The sequence below is a fragment of the Takifugu flavidus genome, unplaced genomic scaffold (assembly GCF_003711565.1).
Source record: "Takifugu flavidus isolate HTHZ2018 unplaced genomic scaffold, ASM371156v2 ctg638, whole genome shotgun sequence".
In the NCBI taxonomy this organism is placed as follows: Eukaryota; Metazoa; Chordata; class Actinopteri; order Tetraodontiformes; family Tetraodontidae; genus Takifugu; species Takifugu flavidus.
Window position 1 is genome coordinate 1 of NW_026622250.1, and position 10,046 is coordinate 10,046.

The following is a 10,046-nucleotide window of genomic DNA, read 5'->3' on the forward strand; positions in this document are numbered from 1 at the left end:
CACCCGTAACTGAGGCTGCACCTTTTAATACGGTGCGCCCTTTGGTCGCGAACATACGGTATATAGAACATAGGGCACGTTTGTGCGTGATATCACTCCGCGTCTGCGCAACGACCACAACCTCCTATCTTTAGTATTGCTGCGCCAACTGGTGGTCTTTTGGGTTGAGGATAACGGTGATCTATATGTAGCTATATGTAGCTATAGCGTCATTGGCCTCCACTCCAGCCACTCCTGGTAGTTCCTCAAAAACACTGAGTTTCTAGTGGATGCACAATCTGTGGAAGCCAACATAGAAACTTCTGAAGAGCCAAAGTTCTTGCAACAAAAATATAGTCCCCAATTAGGTTGTTTTGTTATCACACGACCCCGTCCCCATTATCTTAAGAGAATATAAAAGAATGAGTGGAGACAGAAGAGAGAATGAGACGTTTTTGGCGCGTGTCGCTCTTGATTTTGTGTTTATTTTTGCAGTAAACTTAAAGGAGGCCTTTTCACTTTATGTTTGATTCCATTTAAGCTGATATTCCATTCTTGACATCTTTAAATTTACAGTATTCATGGGAATTTATTTGGTCATTTTGCTTCTTTTTATTCCTATTTCCCACATTTATTATTTGTTTATATTAGATTGCAATAAATCCTATAACATTGACCAGACTGACTAAAGTCAAATGAGCTGCGGTTCCCACCGATAGCCGTCATTCTGATGGGTTTTTGCTGGCTGCAGCTGAAATATTCCAATGCTCCATGTCACAGAGACAGTAAATACTAAACCCTAAAGATTCTGAAGGCATGATGTAAAATAGTAACGTATAATACAGACATTTGAAGAGACAATTAAGAGAATGTTTCCATGCTTATAAGAGTGGCCGAGGAGCCATTTAGAACTTTATAAAGATGCATTGTGTGATACCAGGAACTAATTTAACTTCAAGGCGAAGCTGCTTCTGCTTTGTCGACCATCGACTGATCTCCTGAAAGTCCACCAGCGCTTTTTAAAAACTGAATTTTCATCTATGGAGGGAGTAGACGGCAGATGTTTCCACAGATGCTCTTCACCAGTGGTCAGTGAGTGATGCAGCAGATGAGCGGGAGTTGACTGGCTTCAACCAGCTACTGTCTCAATGTCTCCAGGTGGATTCTCTACGAGATCAGACAGCAGCTTCACTCCTGAATCCTGCAGCTTGTTCCCACCCAGGTCCAGTTCTCTGAGATGGGAGGGATTGGACCTCAGCGCCGAGGCCAGAGAGCCACAGCTGATCTCTGATAAGCTGCAGTACCTTAATCTAAATAAAGAAGGGAAACTTTTATAAGGTTATAAGTGAAACCAGTATTAATCTGAAAGGTTAATCAAAGGCATGATCTGTAAATATTTAATTTAGTTACAGGTTAAAAATGATAGTAATATGTAATTACCACAATTCCAACCTCTCAGGTTTGCACTGTTCCAAAGGAGAATATATATTGTTCTGGCCCTCACTCTTCCCAGGTTCTCCCACCTCTTTCCCTCCCATCTCATCATGGAGATCCATCTCACCTGTGGCTCATCTTTAAAGGCACAACCTGTCTTAGATGACTTCCTGTCTCCCTCACCATCTCCCTCCTCGTTGGCTGGTGTCTACCAGGCACCCTCACCTAGTTTTGTCTAATTTTGGTTACCATCTGTCGGCTTTTTCATTGTCCTTAAATCAATTTATCATGAATAAGTGGTCCCCGTGTGGCCCTCCCTCCTGAAGGAACTGGGCACAACACACACACTCAGAAAGTGTGAGGACCCTCGGATGGAATAATGGACATTTTTGAGAATGGTGTTTACCTCAGAGTTTCCAGTCGGCAGTTTGGATCCTGGAGAAAACCACAGAGCAGCTTCACTCCTGAATCCTGCAGATGGTTCGGCTCAGGTCCAGTTCTCTGAGATGGGAGGGATTGGACCTCAGCGCCGAGGCCAGAGAGCACAGCTGATCTCTGATAAACTGCAGTAGTCTAATCTGAAAAATGCAGGATGAGGTTAAACGGTGCAGGTCTGCATGTTATCTGCGTCAGTACTAAACCTACGTTAGTTCTTAGTTGGGTCAGACCTGAATTCACGATATTCCAAGGAATTTTTTTAATGTGGTGCATCACAGCAGTGTTGAGAACAGCCTCACTTCACCATCTTAGCAGCTGGTATATAGGTAGAAAAATGAAGACTGACCTGAGCCTCTCCAGTTTACAGTTTGGACTCTCCAGTCCAGAACAGAGCCGCTTCACTCCTGAATCCTTCAACTTGTTGTCGCTCAGGTCCAGAACCCTCAGATGGGAGTGGTTGGACTTCAGAGCTGAGGCCACAGAATCACAGCTGGTCTCTGATAACCTGCAGTCATTAGTCTAAAATAACAATTATTTTGAGAGAAGACAAATAAAAATCAACATGTACCAGAGCAAAACACAGCTTACAAGCAACAAACCTCTGGTCCTGCACTGGCTTATCTGCCGTATGTTCCTATTTTGGGTTCTTTCAGGGCGGTTGGACAAGATCTACACCGTATGTAAAGTGTGTGTGGGTCAAAATACCTTCCAAGTTTGTGAGACCACATTTCTCAATAGCACTCAACTCTTGTCAGGAGTTGGGACAAAGCGACCCACTCCTGATAGCTTGTGGGCGATGCTGCAGCGACCCTGCAATCCCTACACTCTCTGGTGAAACCAAATCAAAGGTTTTAGACACTGCTGGATGCTGGAAGGGTGGCTATAGTCTGGACGCATAGTTCCCCTGACTGCACATTTCTCCAACAATGATTGGCAGCTGGTGTCACTTGTTCTCCAGATGAGAGAAGGAAAGAGAGCCCCCCCACAGTGTGTTTGATTGCCCCACTGCAAGCTCAATGCTGCCAGAAAACATTGCAGGAGCATCAATTCCCCTCAGGGCATCAACAAGGACCTCAGGAAAAGGTGCAGCTGCCACCTACTAGAGACAAGCACACTGAGCTGAGATTCAAAGCCCTCTCCTCCCAAGAGAAGAGCTTGTTTGTTGGAGGCTCTTCTGGGCGATACCTGGTGCCACAGCTCCAGCTCAGCCCGTCTCTGGAGCTGAGGTGGAGCTTAGCAAGTTTCATGGTTCTCCACCACTTCCTCTCGCTGAGGACCTTCTCAGCTGGTGGTTTCTGCTCCACCTTCCAAGTTGAGCAGGTGATACTTCTGCATTCCTGCCACCAGTGTCTCTGCAGAAAGAGTCTTCTCTACTGTTTTATATTAGATTGTATAAAATTAGGATTTTTGGTTGATGTCTTAGATGTTGTTGACTAAGAGCAGGTTTTTCTTTAATAACATAGAGAGATTCGATGAGAAGAGCAAATGTATTATTTTATGAGCTACTTCCACTACTATTATATACACATACTTCCATATTGTCTTAGATTGCAAGCTGCATTTATTGCATCGTTCATAGAAAGTCATATTTGTGAGGAGAAAAACTCCAATAAGGTCATTTTCTTTAATGACCATTACAACAGAAGGAGGCGATGAACAAACAGATTTATCTAAAAATGTGTGAAAACTTATGGATGGAAACCTTTTTAAAATGGTTGCATTGTGTAGAATCGGTGTAGAATCAACTTGTTGACTTCTGATTTGGACTCCAATGGAAGTGAGGTGCAACAATTGTGGATGCTGAAAGCTTCAGATCTTCATGAAGGTTTCTGTGGTTGGACTGACCTGCTGCCCCTTTAAGAGGGAGGCAGGTTTGGGCTTCTGGCTGGAATGAAGCCACCTAAGATGAGAATGACTGCAGGCTTTCGGTACCAAGGTTTAACAGGGTGCTCACTTCACACTTGGGCTTTTCTCTTTTTTGGGATGGCTTTTCTCAGGAGAGAAGGGGCATGGCACACTGCAGCAGCAGCTTTCTTTTGGGGTTTCTAGTTTTCCTTCTGATCTTTAAAAGACAGGAAGAACCATTTTTGATTGGTCTGAATGTTTGGGCGGTTTTGTGGCCAGCCTAAAATAAAACAAGACAAATCTACAACTGATACTTCCTTTCTAGTCATTGATGACCATCCTCACATGGGACAGATTTCCACAACCAATTTAATACTGCAAATCTGTCCTGTGTGGTCTTTTTTCTGAGAACTGTAACACTACGTTTATAACAAAGATCAAACATGGAAACATTATTGTCTAACTAGTTACACCTGGGAAAGTACTGGATCATCTCTGACTGACCTGAGAGTCTCCAGCTCACAGAGAGGATCCTGGAGAAAACCACAGAGCAGCTTCACTGCTGGATCCTTCAGCTGGTTCTGACTCAGGTCCAGAACCCTCAGATGGGAGGGATTGGACCTCAGCGCCGAGGCCAGAGAGTCACAGCTGATCTCTGATAAACTGCAGCACTCAGTCTGGAAAAGAATAAATGGGGCAAATAAAAACACATTTCTAAATCTGAAAATGAAGAGAAAAGCAGAAAATGTAAAGAAATTTAGAAAAGACCAACAGAGGCCTCCTGACCGAGCGTCTCCAGTCTGCAGTTTGGATGCATCATTGCAGAAGACAGTAACTTTACGTCGGCATCTGTCAGGTTAAGGTTCCTGCTTAAGCTCAGCTCCCGTAGATGAGAAGGGTTTGACGTCATTGCTGAGGCCACAACTTCCCAATGACTCGTTGAAAGAAAACGACCAGACAGTCTGTTGTGTATGAAACAAAAATAGTGAGTCAAACTTTGGGATTTCTAATCAACTTATCTGAGAATCTACCTCAACACAAATGTAGCTCATTTCCTGGAAAAGCTAAATTCAACACCGTAGAGCAACAGTTTGAACGACCATCAGATCTGAAATGCAACTGAATTATTCTCAACATTTGTCTTATTTTAGAACAGCTCATAATTACTCAATATTTAAAATGATTGTAGCAAATGGTTTAAAGAAACGTGCATCTTTTTATCTGTCTATCGGCTCTTTGGATATTTGCATTTCATCAATTTGTACGATGGTGCGTCAAGTCTTAATTCAGCGATCCGATCGATGACATCAGAGTCTCTGGTTGCATCGATTGCCCTCAGCTTCTGTTATATCTGCCTGTTTCCCTTCAAATCATTTTCACTGCACCTTTTGTTGCTAGTGATGAAGTTGCCACCTAACGGGTGTGGAAAGGGTCAAACAACTTTGTGGGTCACATAAAGGCTCCAAACGGAACCGCCACAAAGACCTAAAACACCCATTTAAACCAACGAGGCCGGCTGTTTTTACGTTGAACAAATGAAGCAAAATAGTCACGTGTCATTAGTTAAAATGTGTTTTTCTGTGTTTGAATACGATGTATACAAACAAACAAAAGTGATTTAATGACATGACAGTAATTTCATGATAGTCAGTTAACTTGTGGCTCCTATTATTCCTGCCTTATGTTGGTTTGTCTGGATTGACCTTTGAACTTATATCCAGCCAGTGTTGAACATTTCTGGATGAATTGTTGTTTTTTTAATTTATGGACGCTGCAATGGAGATAAAGAATTGAAGGAATGACCACTGGAGGGGGTATTGCTACCTGACATGATCCACTCGCTTGATTTAAACGCCGATGTCCGGCCCCAAAATCTTTACTTACACGGCCTTCCTGCAGTTCCTCACAGCTGGAATCAGGCGACGTCGTCCCTCATCTGAGGTTTGTACTGCTGCAGGTTCAGCTCATCCAGAACCTCCTCTGACATCTGCAGCAGGTAGGCCAGAGCTGAACAGTGGATCTCTGACAGTTTCCTCTCTGATTTCTTCTCTGACTTCAGGAACTCTTGGATCTCCTGATGGACTGACTGATCCTTCATCTCCATCAGACAGTGGAAGATGTTGATGCTTCTGTCTGGGGAGATTTTATCACTGTTCACCTCCTTCAGGTTGTTGAGGACCTTCTGGATGGTTTCTGGGGGCTGTTCCTCTGATCCAACAGTCCACCAAGATCCTCTGATTGGACTCCAGAGAGAGACCATGAAGGAAGCGAACAAACAAGTCCAGGTGGCCATTTTTACTTTTGAGAGATTTCATTAGTGCTCTCCTGAGGAAGTCATCAAGAGATTTGGCTGGATCGTTATTAAACAACCCAACAAACCAGGAAAAGTGGTTTGTTCAGAATATTTTAGGAACTGATTTATAACCGCTGTGTCTTCCTGGTGTAACGGTGGAACATGTAGACGGCAGCCAGAAACTCCTGAATGCTCAGATGAACAAAGCAGTAGACTGATTTCTGGAAGATCACACTCTCTCTCTTGAAGATCTCTGTACAAACTCCTGAGTACACCGACACCTCGGAGACGTCCAGTCCACATCGCTCCAGGTCTTCTGAGTAGAACATGATGTTTCCTTTCTCCAGATGTTCAAACGCCAGCCGACCCAACTTCAGAAGGAGTTCTTTATCAGCCTCAGTCAGTTCCCTGGTCTCTGCTTTCCTCCATACTTCTGCTTCTTCCTCTTTATCTGAACCCTCAGGAAGTGTGAGTAGAGGTCAGTCAGGGTTTGGGGCAGCTCTCCTCTCTGGTCTCTGGTCATCATGTCCTCCAGAACTATAGCAGTGATCCAGCAGAAAACTGGGATCAGACACATGATGTGGAGGCTCCTGGAGGCCTTGATGTGTGAGATGATTCTCTTGGACAGATCTTCATCACTGAACCTCCTCCTGAGTACTCCTCCTTCTGGGAGTCAGTGAAGCCTCGTACTTCTGTGATCCTGTCAACACACGAGGAGGAATCTGATGGGCTGCTGCAGGTCTGGAGGTGATCCAGATGAGAGCTGAGGGAAGCAGGTTCCCCTGGATGAGGTTCACCAGGAGCACCTCAACTGACGATACTTGTGTGACATCAGAGATGAGCTGATGCTTGTTGAAACCCAGTGAAAATCTGCTTTCATCCAGGCCATCAAAGATGAACAGAAGTTTCCAGACAGTCAGATCTTCTGCTCTGATCTTCTGTAATGTTGGATGGAAAACATGAAGCAGTGAGAGAAGACTGTGCTGCTCATCTCTGATCAAGTTCAGCTCCCTCCATGAGAGCGGAAGCACCAGACTGATGTCTTGGTTCTCCAAACCTTCTGCCTTCTGCCCAGTCCAGACTGAACTTCTGCACTGAGAAGGTTTTTCCAACGCCGGCGACACCGTTGGTCAGAACCACTCTGATGTGTCTCTGTTGCTCAGATAAGACTTTGAAGATGTCCTGGCACTTGATTGGAGTGTCCTGGATGTTCTTCTTGGAGGTTCTCTCAAGCTGTCTCACCTCATGTTGTGTGTCCACCTCCTCACTTTGTCCCTCAGTGATGTAGAGCTCAGTGTAGATCTTGTTCAGCAGGGTTCCACTTCCTGCTTCATGAGTTCCTTCAGTCACATGTTCACATCTTCTCTTCAGACTCATCTTATGACCTTCTATCACCTCCTGCAGTTCACCACCCTCTGAAACAAACAATCTTTTAAATCCTTTTACAATTGTCATCTACAGCAGTAACACAGATGTCCTCAACTGGAAAATATTCTGTCATGTTTGAATGATAGAAGCAACAGTTGGGTAATGACCCATCTACTGTCAGTTTGAAATGTTATGTCTTCTTATGTACACCTATTCTTTTATTTCATTGGGTTTCAATCTAATTTAGTCTATAACAACCATTTCCATGTCTTCCAAGAGTTTGCTTGGACTAAACTAAACTGGTAAAAGCTGGATGATATTTAGAAAAACACATCAAACCTTCTCCAAACACATCATACTCAGCAGACCCATTGTCCTGTAAAGGTCACCTGCCTTCAGCTCTTTAACACTTTCCAGAACTAAATGACTAAATGTTGCTAAATACTGTCTAAGCATTTAGGAAGGTTCAGAGGGTCCAGGGGTTCCAGTGGAACCAAACAAGTGCTCTCTGGATCTTCTCTTGCACATTGTAAATACACAAGTTGTTCCTTTATTCCGACCCAAAAGTATCTTATTAAATACAAATGTACGAGCTTACGTGAGACGCTGTTGTTCAGGTCGGCGGTCTGCAGTTCAGTTCCCCGTTTCTTTTCACCCTTGGGACAGGAGGAATCTCCAATGGAAGCAGACCGTTTCTGATAGCTGTCAAAAATGGGAATAGTGGTTATACATGTCTACTGGGCGTTAGCAACGCCTAAGAAAGGCTGCGTTCACTTCTACTTTCAGTTTGCTCTGACAGTTGAAGATTGAATGAACACTGAGCAAAAAAAATTAAAGTTATTTATGTTCTAACAAGCTCGTTTAGTGGGAGAAAAGTGTATTTGATTTAAGTGTTTAGTGGCTTTTCTTCATTGTGAATTTATGTTAAAAATAAAAGTGCCAAATCAGGAATATAAACTCATAGAATAGAACAAAAGTTCTCCATTTATGCTCCAAATACAGTAGTCTGGTCTCTGAAACTGATCATTAAATAGCACAGAGGTCACGCGTATTCAAAAGCTTATTTCAACCATTTAGAAATGACTGATATTGTTGTCTATGGGTTTATTAGAACCAGGAGCCTTATAAATAGACTTTTTAATGAATTTTCATGACATGTGGTGGAACAGTGTGGCAGAACAAGCTGCACAGACCTGCCATGTCTTACCCATCCGTATCTAAATGGAGAGCTGGAGCACTCTGCAATGATGGATATTGTTGGGAAACTTTAAAATATATGCCTAGGAATTTTTGTGAGATGATGTTAACCCATGTAAGAGAAATGACCAGTTAAAAACACAAGCAATTTTCAGTTTTAAAAGATTTACCACACTAAAATTAACATGGGAGTTAATGGGAGCGAACGCCTGACATGTTGGTGCACACCGTTTCATTAATTTCATTTTTCACGATAGTAGAGGCTAATACCTACAAAATGATGTTTTGTGGTTGTGAAATGTTCTAAGGCAGAGTTGTGGTTCAGAAAACCTTACTTTGGTGAGCCTTGAGGTCCAATACCGAAGTTTAAAGGGTGCCACACAAACACATCATCACGCTTTAGTTTCTTACATTTGTCTGAACTTCTGAAGTTTATTATTATACTTTGGACTGGTCACTCTTCAGGGACACACAGCTGGGCACTGTGGACTCTGCTCTGTCCTCGTCCATCCTGAGGAAACATCAGAAATAGTGATGAGACTGTGATGAAGGTAAATAATCTGTAGAGGTTGTAGTTAAATAATCCCAATTCACTGCATTTTTATCAAACAGGAACATTTCTAATCCATTCTGATAACAACTGAATCAATAAATCAATGATGTCTCTGTATAATTTTCATGTTTTCAGAGTTTAAGCTGCTTTTTTTAACTGTTCCCTGCAGTGAGAAAAGAACTGGCACCTTTTCCAGCCCCTCATCCTGCAGCACTGAATGTGCTCTAAAGTTCTTTCCAGAGCAAACGTCTCTGCACTTGCAGCAACATGTTGTAGTCATGGATCCGTGAGGAGAACCGGATACAGGAAACGCCCCCACTTTGATCCCAAAACCCAACTGGTGGCCAACGGTGGTCCGGCAACGACGGGGACGCTGGTCCATCGGGCCGACAACACTGGTTTTCCACAGGCCAACATGGTGAAAGGACTGTGCACCGTTTCATTTTAAAAGCTGATGAATTTCATTTTTCACGATAGTAGAGGCTAATACCCACAAAATGATGTTTTGTATGGTTGTGAAATGTTCTAAGGCAGAGTTGTGTTTCAGAAAACCTTACTTTAAAGGTGAGCCTTGAGGTCCAATACCGAAGTTTAAAGGGTGTCCTTTGGACATGTCAGCTGGGCACTATGGACTTTGCTCTCTCTTCCTCTTCCATCACACATTCGCTCATTTTTAAATGTGAGTCTAAACGGTTAAGCAGGAACAGTCTGCTGACACAGAAAAGAAGATTAAAGAACATGATTCTCAGCATGAAGACAAGCAGAGGTCTGTCCAATGACGTATTGTCGGCTCATTCACATCAAAATCTATAATATGATGTCACCCTGTACATCATACAGGCCACATATATATTGGAAAAAATTTTTGGGACATCTTAAAAGTTTACACCATGTTAAATATAAAATAGTTGTGGAAAAAATGTTTCTCCTGGGTGTTTC

At 43.0% G+C, this 10,046-nt stretch overlaps 1 long non-coding RNA gene across 1 annotated transcript; it reads right to left on the reverse strand.

Moving 5' to 3' along the window:
• Positions 1 to 4,558: 4,558 nt before the first annotated feature.
• LOC130521008 (uncharacterized) lies at positions 4,559 to 5,886 on the reverse strand. Its single transcript, XR_008949151.1, has 2 exons — positions 5,581 to 5,886; positions 4,559 to 4,658 (listed from the first exon to the last, which is right to left on the reverse strand). It is a non-coding gene; the product is annotated as an uncharacterized LOC130521008 (long non-coding RNA).
• Between the last annotated feature and the right edge of the window lie 4,160 nt (positions 5,887 to 10,046).